This window comes from Mustela putorius, unplaced genomic scaffold, assembly GCF_011764305.1.
Source record: "Mustela putorius furo isolate JIRA1106 unplaced genomic scaffold, ASM1176430v1.1 tig00000835_pilon_pilon_pilon, whole genome shotgun sequence".
NCBI lineage: Eukaryota > Metazoa > Chordata > Mammalia > Carnivora > Mustelidae > Mustela > Mustela putorius.
The window spans coordinates 4002872-4017966 of NW_025421492.1; the positions used below are offsets into that span (position 1 = coordinate 4002872).

The 15095-nt window shown below is 38.1% G+C and overlaps 1 pseudogene; it reads right to left on the minus strand.

Annotated features, from left to right (window-relative positions):
* Window positions 1-1896: 1896 nt before the first annotated feature.
* LOC101683623 lies at window positions 1897-2635 on the minus strand (annotated as a pseudogene).
* Window positions 2636-15095: the final 12460 nt, after the last annotated feature.

Sequence of the window (15095 nt, forward strand, 5' to 3'; positions counted from 1 at the left end):
CATATTTTTCTTCATGTATCATTCATCAAAATTCTGCCACAAAGTTATTCAAATTATCATTGGCAGTGTGATTTCAATTGCTGTGATTAGCTTAGACTAATCAAGATTTACTCCCCTGGGCTGAAGAAGGGTCCTAGCCTCTCTAGAAGCAGCTGACCTTCTGAAACCAATAGTAAATCAGGATTGTGAGCAAGGAAACAAGAAGAGAGGCTGCTGCCGCTTCTTGGTAGACACAAGAAGCACCACCGTCATCTCTTCTCACAGGCAAAATGGTGCCCATCACTTCTCAGTGCAAAAGACCAGTTTTGTTTCTACATGCTTGCATTAGAAAAATAATTCTGAATTAGTTATCTGCATAAATAGACTACTGTACTTACACCTTTAATAATCCATTTTCTTTTCTTTTACTTTCTTTTCTTTTTCTTTTTCTTTTTTTTAACACTATAGTCTCATGTTCTGAAACCTAGACACCCATTCCGGTGTGGTTAATATATATATATATATATATTAATTATATATATATATATATATATATATATATATATATATATAACTGTGCTAAGTCCTTCATATTTATTCTTTTCTTTTTTTTAAGATTTTAATTTGAGAGAGAGAGAATTAGAGACAGGGCACATGAGAGAGGTTAGGTCAGAGGGAGAAGCAGACCCCAAGCTGAGCAGGGAACACGATGTGGGACTTGATCTCTGGACTCCAGGATCATGACCTGAGTTGAAGGCAGTCACTCAACCAACTGAGCCACCCAGGTGCCCATGATAACACTATAATTATAATGTGTGAAAGATTTTACAGAAGATGGTATGACTGAGGCTTAGGCACATTATCAAGTCTGTCACTCCAGGCCATACAATTTCTTATCTTGAATGACTCTGTCTTGGTCAGTGTTGAAGCTTCATGTGGAAGACTCTGGAGTCTCTTTGTACCAAGACCCATTCTGCCTATATACAAACACACATGCAGACACACACACACACACTCAGATAGGAAGAAACTTTTGGAGGGGATAGATATGCTAATTATCTTGATTGGGTGATGGTTTCATGGATAGATGCATTATCTCCCAACTCATTGAATTAGATGTGTATTGAATACATTGTATTTTTTAAAATTTTCTTTTGTATTTTTAAAATTTCAATTAAACTTTGTTAAAGCTGTGTTTTGAAAAGGTACAGTAACCAAGACAAGATGTTATAGATAAAGGAAACAACAAATGGGTCAACAGAGTCTAAAAATAGATCCACAAAAATAAGACAGATCTTGGGGCACGTGGGTGGCTCAGTGGGTTAAGCCACTGACTCATGTACTTGCTCACTCTCTCTCTCTCAAATAAAAAATAAAATAAAATAAATAAAATTTTAAAGACACATTTTTTCAGCATCATGATCAGACTATTAAATTTAGCAATCAACAGCATGGGTGCAAAAAAAAAAAAAATCTACATTAAAACCCTTTGTTCGAATGCTTTATCCTTTCCGCAGAACAGAAACTGAAATAACCCATTACACAATTAGTCACAAATACAGTCCTCGAGTTTTTTGCCCATGCACATGAGTATTGACTAAAGCATGCATTTGTAGCAGGTAGGCCCTGCCATCACTGTGCTTGGCTGAGTGCACAAATCTATTGTAACCTGTAGCTTCCCTCTCACATCTCTGGCTCTCCTCTCCTGCTAAGCTTTGTTCCTGGCAGTAATTAAAACCTTCGGCCACTGCTGTAGCTACTGCTGCTGCTGGAACTACAGTAGCCACGTTGGTTTCACGGCTTGGCAAAGTATTGGCTTCCATGACCGTAGGGGCCAGAGGATTGATTGTTTTAATTGCCAAAACCATTATAGCTTGCGCTACCTCCAAAGTTGTTTCCATCATTACCAAATCTGTTCTAGCCGTCCCCACTGCCACCATATCCACCACCACCTCGACTGCCATCAAAACTACCTTGACCCTTGATGTTTCCTCCATGACCAAAGTTGTCATTCCCACCAAAACCACCTCCACGACCACCACCAAAATTTCCAGAACTACCTCGACCTCTTTGGCTGGATGAAGCATGAGCCATCTCTTGCTTAGAGAGCACTTTCTTTAGTTCACAGCTGTGGCCATTCACAGGATGGGATTTTTGAATGACAGTCTTTCCACAGAGTCATGGTCATCAAATGGTACAAAAGCAAAACCCCTCTTTTTGCCACTGTCTCGGTCAGCCATGACCTCAGTCACTTCGATGTTCCCACACTGTTCGAAATCTTCTCTTAGAGGATGTTCGTCAGTGACTCCTTTAATGCCACCAACAAAAATCTTTCTCACAGTTAAGTGGGCACCAGGTCTTTGAGAATCTTCTCTTGACATAGCCCTGTTTGGCTCCACAACTCTTCCATCCACCTTGTGCGGCCTCGCATTCATGGCTGCCTCCACCTCCTCCACAGGGACAATGTGACAAACCCAAAGCTTCTGGAGTGCTTGGTGTTTGGGTGTCTTCTTACCACACAGTCCATAAGTGCTCCCCATGGCTCAAAATGGCTCCTCTGACTCTCATCGGCTGTTTCAAAGCTCAGCCTTCTGAAGAAGAGCTTCTGCTGCTGTTCAGGCTCTTTGGGAGGCTCTGATGGCAGTGGAGGGGACATGATGGCAGTGGAGGGGAGACTTTACCGATGCTTACTTGGCTCAAATAAATAAAATCTTTAAGAAAATAAGACCAATCACTTTTTGACAAAGGTAGATATACACAGTATTTTTAAGTGGAGAAAGAATATAATTCAGCAAACTATATTGAAACATTTGGACATCCATATGCAAAAAAAATTTAGAAAGGAACTTGACCTAAGTCTTCATTATCATTACACGAAAATTAACTCTAAACAGAGAATATATCTGAGTGTAAAATATGAAATTATAATTTTTTAGAAGAAAGAATAGGTAAAGATCTTTGTATTCTGGGCTTGGCAAAAAAGTATGGAGACACACTGAAAGCATAATCCATAAAGGGAAAGTGATAAATTAGATTTAAAATATAAACACTTTGTTTTGTTTTTGTTCTGTGAAAGACACTGTCAAAAGAATTAAAAGACTCACTACAGACTGAGAGAAAATATTTGGAAATTACATGTCTGACAGTGGACTTGTACTCAAAATACATAAATAACTTTCAAAACTCAACAGGGAAAAACCAATCTATGAACAACAAAAACAAAAATTAAGCAAATACTTCACCAAACAGTATATATGAAAAGCATGAGAACACCTGAAAGGATGTTTAACATCATTAACCACTATGGCTATGCAAATTAAAACCAGGATAATGCACACCACCACACCAGTTAAAATGCCTGAACCAGAACACACGGGCAATAGGACGCACTCACGAGAACACAGATCTACTCTAACGCTCACACGTTGCTGATGGATGTGCAAATGCTTACGACCTGGAAAATAATTTGTCAGTTCCTATGAAGTTAAAAATATAATTATTATATTAACCAAAATTCTCACTCCTGAGTATTTGGCCCAAAGAAATAAAAATTATGTTCACACCAGCACTTACCTTTTATAGAGCTCTGTTCATAATTGTCCAAACTGGAAACAACTTGGCTTTTTTTTTTTTTTTTTTTTTTTTTGACTAGGCTTCATGCCTGGCATGGTCCCCGCTCTGGGGCTTGAATTCATGACCCTAAGATCAAGACCTAAGCTGATCTTCCAACAGTTGGAAGCTCAACAGACTGCACCACTCAGGTGCCCCAACTTGGATGTGGTTCAGTGGGTGAATGGATACTTAAATTATGAAGCAGCTAAACCATGGATGACTAATCAAAAATGGAAAAGACTGTTGGGATATAGAAGTTGGTTGCATCACTAAGATAATATTCTTTCTTTGGGAAAGAAGCCAGTTTCAAATGTTTATCTATGTATAATTCTATTAGTACCATACACTCAAAGGGAAAACCATAATTATGGAGACTATATCTCTGGTTGGCTGGGCTTGGGGGAGACTGGAGTATGTGTAAAATTTAGGGAATGGGTGGCAGACTTGTTACCCAACCAAAGCCTGGGTTTAAATAGACACATTCATATTATTATACATCATTCACTTAATCCTGCTAACATGGGCATAGCAGGAAAGTAGCAAACACACTGGAAAATATTGATAAAGGAGTCTCATTAGGATAAAGATAGAGAAGTAAGGAGCTGCTTTGTGGGATGTTCAATTAAGGGCAGAAACTAGCACAAATTTTGGTGTTCTACATAGAAGAAGTCTTACATCCATACAGCCTGCTCAACCTTTAGTTGTTCACATCTTTGATGATATATCATCGTCCTGCTTATTTAGAGAACCTCAGAGTGCTTGCTATGTACATAAAGATAAAATTTTGTGAAAATCAACCAGCTTGGCCAAGTTAAATTTTTATGGCCTTAGATATTTGAAAATGAGCTTAAAATTTAAATAATGTACACAACATAGTGCTTGGAAAAGTAAACAAGAGAGTGTGAAACAGGAAACAGAGAGGACCATGTCTTCGGTAAGAAAACATTCTAAGCATGTTTTACAAAATGACTTTAATTCACTTTCAAATTATCTTTGTGGTAATTTTTTAGAGAATATACCTGTAAGTAAGCTGAATTCCATGCCTTTACCAGATAAGCTATCATATTCTAAAAAAAGATATCTCAATCTTTTACTAAAATGAAAGATGGGTATTTGAATAACAATTTTAAAAAATAATGTCGCTATTATTGATTTGACCTAGGTCATATCTTCAAGTTTTAAAAGACGATCTTATTTTAGTGGCCACATTAACCATGTTAAGAAAATAGGAGAAACTTAAATTGTTTAAATTGAAAAATGGAGAGCTTTTTGCAAATGAATCCATGTTTGTTTCTTTTCATAGGGAGACATAGCGTTTGTGAGTAGAGTAGAAAAGCTGATACTCAAGACTGGCGGTATGGTGTTTAAAAAAATGCAGGTCTTCTGTGACAATGTAAGTCTATGCAACACTGAAAAAGCAGAACAAAACAAAGCTAATGTAAGGGCAGAGGGTTTGTGAGAGTAAAACCACCCTGGGTTTAGGAAATCTATTTTATTAAGCAGTTTTGTTTCTCCCTCCTTCCCGGGAATATTTTATTATCTTCCCACTGCCTAAAAATAGAAGCATATTCTTAGAAGAATTGCACTGGCTTTGTTTCAAAAGTGAAAGATACATTTATATTTTAATTGTAATCACTGCTTTTTAGTAGTGTCGGATCCTTAAAATGAACGCACCCACGTAAAGAGATCCAGTCCCTGCATGTATAATGCAATGCTATATATACACATTTACTTAAATGTGACAACCTAGATGCCTTCACATTGATATTTTTAACACTTTAAGCCCACGTATGCACTCAATTCTCCCAAAGTCTTCTCGTGAGATAACAGAAGGATGCGATGATGTGATATTAAAAGTAGTGTTTATTGAGCACTTACTTTGTAACCATACTTTTATCAACCCTATATGCCTTTAATCCTTACAATAACATGCTTATTAGTTAATTATCCTTATTAGACTTGTTTTTGCAGAGAAGGGCATTAAGGCTCTGCGAAATCAACTCATGGTGAAGTGACTAAGGAAGAGAAAAGGCAACATTAAACCCCCGTTGTCTGTCCAGGTTCTGTCGATAGCTGGTTCTCCCACAGTGACAGCCAGGAAAACAGAGGTTCAGAGAGTCCAGACCATTCAGAAGAACTAGAGTTCCAGTTTCTGAAAAAACTGGAGTTCTTACCTTCTCAGTAAAGATAAACCAATATTAAAGAGGAAGGTGTCAAAATATAATTTATTACTAATTTTCTTTATTAGTCAGTAGTAGATATTTAGAAGTATTTTAAAAGAATAATTATTCAAAACTCCTGATATGATCTGATGATTTGAACTGATTAAATTGTAAGCATTGCTACAAAGTCAATTGAAAGAGTAGAAGCATAATAAGTGGATAATGTTGATTTTATTAGTAGGTATTACCCTAAGGGAGAGTTTATAATACAATCTTTTGGTAAGTGTGTGTGAGATGACTTAAACTGCAGTTATGAAAAATAGGGGAATTGAGTACAGTATCTCATAAGCTTGACAATAACCTGGTAAGTCCGTAATAAACAAACTGATTATTTGCACTTAGGACAAGTCACAAGTTTTAATTCACACTTGCTCGAGGAATAGAAATCGTATCTTGTGTGGCAGTCACCTCTTTAGCTTAAAGGAGCAATCTCTGAACGATGGGTCACTGTTAAAGCCTTCACAGCATCTTGACTTGTCCCTAATTTTGACTTCTCGTTTAAGTCCTCATCAGGTAGCTTCACAACCATCAGATGCAAGTCTAAAGAGTTCCTCACATTTGAGAAAACACAATGAATACAAAATAATTGGACAGACATTTGAAGTACTAGTACTAGGCTTTAACGTTTCTATAATATTTATTATAGTGTATTAGAAAAAATACTGTATTTACATATTTTAGCTTATTTCATATATGCCCCCTAGACAACAACTTTAGTATGCATTTGGTCATAAAGGACTTTTGAAGGACTCTGTTTAGGGGATCTAAAGATGTATCTACTATTAATTTCCTAAAATAATTCTTTTTTTATCAACTCTGCCTCACATTCACTGTTGGTCCACTTGCCTCCCCATCCCACAACCCCCTTGATTTTGAGTACGCAGCCCTCTGCTAGGAATGGAGTGGAAGAACTGGTAAGCCAGCAGAGCTTCTGAAGTTAGAACACTCAGAGACTAGTTGGGAAGGAAGCCTTGTAAGAATAATTAAAATGCAATTTATCCAACGAATCTGTAGGTTCTTATATTTTCCAGGCAGTCCTGCAGGTGTGAGACCCATAGATGGAAAGTGAGTGATGGTTTCTCTGCTCTCATGGAACTAACATCTTAGAGGAAGGGGTCATAAAGTAAAAGAATAAGTAAATTAAAGATAAAAATCACGTTAGGCAGTAATAAATGCAACAAGTAAATTAACAGAGTCATATAGTGCCTAGGAGATGGTTCCATTTCTGACACTTAGAGTGTAAATACCCCTAACCAGTACAGACCCCTGCATCCATTACTTAATTAATGTTGCATTATGAAGGTCACCTGAAAATTACAAAGGTAATTGAGCACCATCCCCTCTTCCCATAAGAACAAGCATTGCCAATGTTTGCTACTGGGATTCTGCTTATTTATTTATTTATTTATTGGAGGAGGTAGGGGAAGTGCAGAGGGAGAGAGAATCTTAAGTAGGCTCCATGCACAGCATGGAGTCCAGTGCAAGGCTGGATCTCACAACCTTGAGATCATGACCTTAGCCAAAATCAAGACTTGAATCCTTAACTGTCTAAGCTACCCAAGCATCCTGGGATTTCTTTATTTAAGTCAAAAAAGGTTTCTTTATGTGGATTATGAATACAATGGTGTATGTGTGTGTGTGTGTGTATACTTCAGTGACTGCTTACTGTTCCCTAATTCTTATTTTCCCATTCCATTTCATAATGGAATTCTGATTCTGAGACGGGTATGCGGTACCCAAGAGGAAGATAATATTTACCAGTCTTCCTTTTAGTTAAGTGTGGACATGCATCTAAATTCTGGCCCATGGTTTCAAGAATAATATCTGTAAGTCATAAAGTCATTCCACATGTAAAGGCATGTGCATTTCTGTACTCTTTCTTTATTTTCCATTGGATAACGTGCAGATGTAATGGCCAGATCCAGAGCAGCCATCCTGGGCCATGAGGTGAGCCTGCAAAAAGAGGATTGCACACAGGTGAATAAAATGAGAGGCTGAGTCATTGACACCATATAGTGCCATCCCAGCATGGGATCACCTAACCCTGAAATCCTTTGTAAGAGAGAAATAAGCTTCTATCCTTATATAAATTATTTCTGTTTTATCTTCGTTTTCTTTTTTTAATTTTCTTTTTTTTTTAATTTTTGTTTTCTTTTATTTGCAGCTAATCCTAAACCAAATAATGCACTATTTTATCATCATTTCTTAAAGATAAAGGCTATGGCATACCTTTCTATTTATTTCATATACTGATGCTTTAATATATTGTATGTAAATGGTAAACATTTACTCTCTAAATTATATCATTATTAATTCCTATACAGATTCTTTTGGCCAAGGATTAATAAATCTTCAATAGAGCAGGTGTTCTTCTAGACTCTACTGATAACAGATAGACATAACAAAAGAGGTAAGGGTGCCTGGGTTAAGCTGGGTGAAGACAGTTAAGCTTCTGTCTTCAGCTTGGGTCATAATCCCCGGGTTCTGGGATCCAGGCCCATGTAGGGCTCCCTGATCAGTGGGGAGTCCCCTCCCCTCTCCCTCTGCCAGCCCCTGCTCACACACTCTCTCTCTCTCAAATAAATAAAATCTTAAAAAAAGAAGTAGCTTATGCTCTATACAATGGTTTTTATTGGGTTCTTCCTATATTCCTTACACTTTGCCTACATTATCCTTAGAGAAAGAAAAACTCTGTAAGATATTTCTTTCCCCATTTGTTTAATGAGAAAACTGGAGGCCTAAGATTCTAGGCAAATCAGCTAAGAAGTTTAACTTATGTCTCTTTGAAATGGATATTATATGCTATTAATTGCAAGTGTTCTTATAAGAGGCAAGACATAAGAATAAATAACTCTAGTCTCTAGTCAAAGGGATAGATTAGTATGTGCTACAAAAGGCACCAAGTGCTATGGGAATTCAAAAATGTCAAAGATCTACTCCCAAGAAACAACTATCGACTTCTAACCATTCTCTAATTAATTTTCCTCCTTGAACTAGTTCAACTGATATACCCAAAGCACTTTTAGATATTTTGGTCTTTCTGTATAATCAATTCTTTTACAAAAATTTCTCTTTTTTGGCAGAATGTTTCCTACTCTTTAAAAAAGACATTTTTTTATTTAAAATTTTTTATTAATTATTTTTATTAACATATAATGTATTACTTGCCCCAGGGTAGAGGTCTGTGAATCATCAGGCTTACACACTTATAGCACTCACCATATCACATACTCTCCCCAATGTCCATAACCCAGCCACCCTCCCCAGCAACTCTCAGTTTGGTTTGTGAGATTAAGAGTCTCTTGTGGTTTGTCTCCCTCCCATTCCCATCTTGTTTCATTTTTAAAAAGACATTTTTAATGTTTGAAATGACTGACACGTACTTTCATTGGCCATGCTTCTAATGTATCAGAGGCTGGTATCTAGACATATGGATATAATCAATATACATGATACATTCCCTGGCTAATTGTCAGTATACCGTTAAATTGTATTGCTTCCTGCAAGTCTCTCTAAATTTTATTAAATCATGAAATTCTCTACATAATTAATAGTATTAGATTGAATGGTTTGTAGTCAAGCAATTTCCTCTTCTCATGCTAGAGAAAGAACATATATCATTGTTCCTTAAGAGTGAGGCTGCTATTTGGGCAAGTGCATAAGTGTCTTTCCTATTAACAGTGTTGCACAATACATTTACTTGACTGTAGATAAAACAAGAAACAGCAGTTTTAATTTATATCATGCTTAACAGGCCTAAACCTACCAAAAAAAAAAAAAAAAAAAAGTAAATCATTGGCTCTTTTGGAGGTTCATTAACTCTTTCAAGACAATAACTTTGGATAGGAAAGATCTCTTCAGATGTATGCTGGCCCCAAAATAGTTTCCATTATTCTGGACACTTTGGAAACATTTCAACATTTGAATTGTGTTTATTCTTCAGTTGTCTCACTTCTTTTATAAGAGATTCATGTTCTTGGACTTGACTAGTTTTGGAAAATCAATTTAAGTTTGCAGCCTGAACTACCAATTGAATGAGAATAGGCTTACTCATAGTAGGTATAGTAACTCTCTGATGATACTAAAATTAAAATTATTTACTTTGACATCCAGCATCAACGAAAACTATCAGTAAAGTCCATCTCAGCAGGAGAGGCAATGAGCTCTAAAACAACAAAACTGGTGTAATGACCTTTTAAATTTACAAAGCTGTGGATTATTCAAGAACATGAATTCTACCCAGAAGCAAGCACTATTAACATTTTAATGCATGTTTTCACAATTCAATTTCAATGTGCATTTATAGTGTTTACATTATATTAATTGTTTAAAACTACTAGCTCCATTTGTGGCCCCTGCAGAGTCAATAATGAAAACATTGATATTCCTTCTTGCCAAATGAGATCGGTAGAGGAAAACTGTCCATGTAATGCAGATACCAACTCTGCCACTCACAGAACTGGATTCAATGGGTATGAAACCTAACTGTAACTTCGAACATTCCAAAATTTCCTCAAATGACTGAGAATTCCTGCAGAGCATTTCCAATACGTCTTTCTGCTTCCATATGTCTGAATCCTGTTGTTATCTCTGTTTTGGAATCTTTTGGAATCTCACTTTCCATCCTCGAGGACTTACCACGTTAGGTACCAAACAAATGTTTATAACCACGATGGAACTTCATCACCTACTAATATTATACATTTCCCAAATTGTTTCACTTAATCTCTGCACCATATGTCACTAATCTATTAATAGGTAGATCTTACTGATCACATGCAGTTCATTCTGGGATTACCAGTAAGTGTGTTACTAAGATATTGAAGTAATCCTTTTACGTTTTAAGATTTGGGGGTTACTATTTGGAGGCAATTCCCATCTGTTGTTACCTAAAGACAAGCTGGAAATGAGAGGAAGCTACCAACGCCAACAACACAATCCCCGCAGCCCAGCTTGTGGTCTGGCTCTGTTCTCTACTCCCTCGTATATAACACTTTCACCAGGTCTTGTTTATGTCACCTTTAGGGTGATATCCTCCGTGTGGCAGTGCTTTCAGTCAGGGACAAAAGAATAACTTGAGATAGAAGTCTGGACTTGGGTACTGTTTAACAAGCTCACTATCCCTCTGACTCTTCCCCATCCTTCCACTTCTGAGTGACCCCGATGTACCTCTGATCCTACAACTTTATCCCTCCAATGCAAGTGCTCTCCATTAATCTGTGGTCTCCTGCAGTGTCTTTGTGGCCATCATGGAAACTACTACTCAGATGTCCTTCAAAAGAAGCAGCTGCCAGGAACATGGTTGACAGACAAACACTGGCCTTTTGGACCACCCCTGAATTTCCATGAAAGCCACATATCCCCCAGGCTGCTCCTAGACAATATGGAGTCATGGAGAAGGTACCACTGGCGGCTCATCTCTGCCCACCAGGGGCCTCCTCAAATGTGCATCCTTAGTTCAGGTCATTCCCACAAGTCAACAATTCTTAGAACTGCCACGTGATCTGCAATTCTATGTACACATGCCCTTCTTTTTCCTCTCTGTTGACAGTCGCAAAACCTCCACTGCTGTCTGAAGACACTGCGTGTCCAAAACTGTGCAATCCATCTACTCATGTCTTGGGACCTGCTTCTTAGACACAACTGTGCATGTCTCCTCCAGCATGGCCAACTCTTAACTAATACTTTAACTTTTATCAATATAATAACAAGATGTTCAAATGATTATTTCTTAACTCTATAGTTTGAAATTAATATTGCAATTTAAATTTTCCTTTGTTCTAAGTTTGCCAATCAGTTAACAAACTGGGGATATATTTGATGAACAGAGAACAGCCTGACAAGGAAGAGATGGAGTTTAGAGGGCTGCTCCCAGACAGCTAACAGTTTCAGCAAACAGAAAGAGAATTTGGTCAGGTGAGTGAGGAACATAAAAGACTCTAGATTTCACAGGCTCCTGCTGGATGCAATGGTAAAGTAATGCACAAACCAGAGAGGGCCAGGATGCAGGTGGTCAGATAGAGCACAGAAGGTGGAAACACAGGGAGAACAGGGTTGGGAGATGCCGACTATTAGAACTGGAAATGCTAGGCCTAGGGAAGTGTATTCTCTTCCTGTTCACAACTGAGGATGTGCCTGTCCATGAAATTCTGTAAGAGCTGACTACCTGTGTTGGCACGACCCTGTTGCTTGTGACAAGAAAGCTTTACCTGGGAAAGATAAGACCAGATACCCATACACATAACTATTGTTTGCCTCAGGACATTCCTACTGACCCATTTGTCAAAGACGATGTAGTCCACTGACTTGGCCAAACAGCTCTCTTACCAAGACCACCTTCAGGACCCTCCCTTGGCAGTTTCCACAATCCTAAATTATATACTATAAATTCTAATTAGTTCCCTGCCTGGATAGAAATGCCTTAAACCACTCTTTGTTCCCACCTACAGCACTGCTAAAACTGCCAAGGTGGTATTCTCACTAACAGCAGTATGATCTAAGATATTCAGCTTGGATATATTAGCAGATTTCCAAGTCATGTCTTGGTGAGTTTAACAATTTAGTGGCTTCACTAATGTCTACTACAGATCCCTGGTTGCCAGGATCCAAGACTGGAAACTAGTAAAGGGTAGGTCCACCTAGGCCCCTATAGCTTCCGTGGGGGAGCTCTCTGAGGGCAAAATAAGCCCAACATCAGATCTGAGCATCAATGTCTCTTCATCAATCTATGAACTCCTAAATTCAGTTAGTATCCAGGAAAATTAAGGCTCTTTGGGGAATCCTTTCATTATCATTCAAAAGCTTTATTCTCAGTGAAAATCTGTCTGCTGTTTGCTTTATTTATTTATTTATTTATTTATTTATAGCCCAGGAGGAGGGAGACAGAGAACCTTAAGCACTCTCCATGCCCAGCACAGATCTTGAGTCAGGGCTTGATCAAATGGCCTTGAGGTCACAACCTGAGCCTAAATCAAGAGTCAGTTGCTGAACTGAGTGAGGCACCCAGGCTCCCCGATTTGCATCTATTGATGCTTATCATGATTGGGAAACCTGTAAAAGGATTTTCCTTTAGAAGACAAGGGGGCATAGGAATTGATCGTTCTGTGCCTTGATTTTGTCCCAGAAAGCTCAGAAAATTTCTCCTCCGACTGGCATCCTTTTCCCCAAATAGCACTTCAGGTCAATCATCAAAGTTCATGCAAGCTTTTTTAGTATTGTTGTATTTTGTTCAGAAGAGTCTGGGAGAGCTCTCCTTGCTAACCTTCCTTGTTTTCTGGCAAACACAGACATGAGACTGAGGACCTACAACACAAGCTGCAGAATGAAAACCCCACTGACTTGCCACACTGGTGAGCTTTTCTGTCTGAACCAAAGTTCATGCCTTCTCTGCCGAACCCTTGCTCCTCACATAAATTTATACTCTGACTCCAGTTCAGATGACAGTCTGCCACTTTGGGTCACTTTTTTTTTTTTTTTAAGATTTTATTCATTTATTTGACAAAGAGAGATCACAAGTAGGCAGAGAGGCAGGCAGAGAGAGAGAGAGAGGGAGGAAGCAGGCTTCCCCGCTGAGCAGAGAGCCCGATGCGGGACTCCATCCCAGGATCCTGAGATCATGACCTGAGCCAAAAGCAGAGGCTTAACCTACTGAGCCACCCAAGTGCCCCGAGGTCACTTTCAATACAAGCAACCTTGTTTATTTCAGAGAATTCTTAGAATAGGGAGTAAAATTTCAAATACTATGTGGTCTGCAAAGACAAAATCCTCTAAATCTAGATTCCCCTTTAAAATTAAATTCCCTTAAGAATTAGACAAGACCTTTAATGTAGATGATAAGCTTGGTCCCATGCAGAGCTGGGAAACATTGTTAAATACCTTATGAATTCTGTACAAAATAGACTAAAATCTACATCATAATTTAAAATAACTCTAGGGATACCCAGATGGCGTAGTCAGTTATCTATCTCTTGATTTCGGCTCAGGTCATGCTCTCAGGGTTGTGAGCCCGAGCCCCACATAGGCTTCCCATTGGTCATGGAGACTGCTTAACATTCTCTCCCTCTTCCTCTATACACCTACTTCTCCTCTCTCACAAAAGATGATAGAAGATAGATAAAATAAAGTAACTCTAGCTACGTCTGTACTTCAGGGTTTACAAATCCATACCAGTTTGCTCATATGTCAGTAAAAATCTCCAATGCAACAGACACGTTGGATGGAACAGGCAGAGCAGGAACTTCCATGAGAAGGTGATGATTCGTTTTTAAGAGAAGAAAACTGCTGTCTTTTAAAGATTCTATTTGTTGCCTTGGGAATGTTACATTTTCTGGAAATCAGTTTCCTCATCTGTAAAACGTGTGCCCCTCATTATGGTGTGGTGAGCATGAGATGCTGATGAATGTAAATTCCCTATAAGCAGCGCTCCAGGAGTAGCAAAACTCTCGATGAATATGCACCACTCCTTCTACTACTCCCATTTCCTCTATGAAATCTTCATTAAAGATGGATTTTTTCATGATGATTTTAGGGAGCAGATTATTTTTTGCTTAACTCCAAAGGAGGTGCATGTTTTCGTCTTTGTGGATGGAGGGTAAAAATAGTGACAACTTGCATTATTTCTTCCTACACACAGCTGCCATATTTGCCTACTGGTAGTAGTTTTCTGATGATAAAAACAGTCCCTGCTCAACACTTGCAAAAACTCTTTGTTGCCTACAGAATAAAGTTCATGCTAGTGAGCCTGGAATTTAAGTTAATCCAGACCCTAGTTCAACCATCCTTCTTCTATAACATTTGACTCTGTACATCATCTATCACCTGGTAATGATCTAGTTGCTTTGCTTTAGTGTCTGACTCTCCTGTTTGTGTACCTGATGATTCAGTAGGCGTTATTGCTTATCTTCTTAAATTTAGAATCTCCACAAAACCTATCAGTGGTTTAAATATAAAAGGGAGATAATCGATTTGTATTGGATCTTTAAGGACATCTACAAACAAAGATGCAATATAATCAGAAGGATTAAATTAGAGGTAAATTGAATTGCTCAGAGCAGCCCTAAGTAAGAGGGTAGAATAGAACTTGAAAACTAAAAACAACCAGTGAAGAAACAACCAAGGAACTCTTTCCAAGCTAAATGTGCATGGATAATTTGTATATTTAATCATATCAAAATATAAAACATTCCCTTACCCACAGGTTAGCTAGAAGTTAAAAGGCTAGTAAAGTCATCTATATTATACCTCAGCATCTTCCTATAGAAAAACCATAAAAAGGCCAGGTTG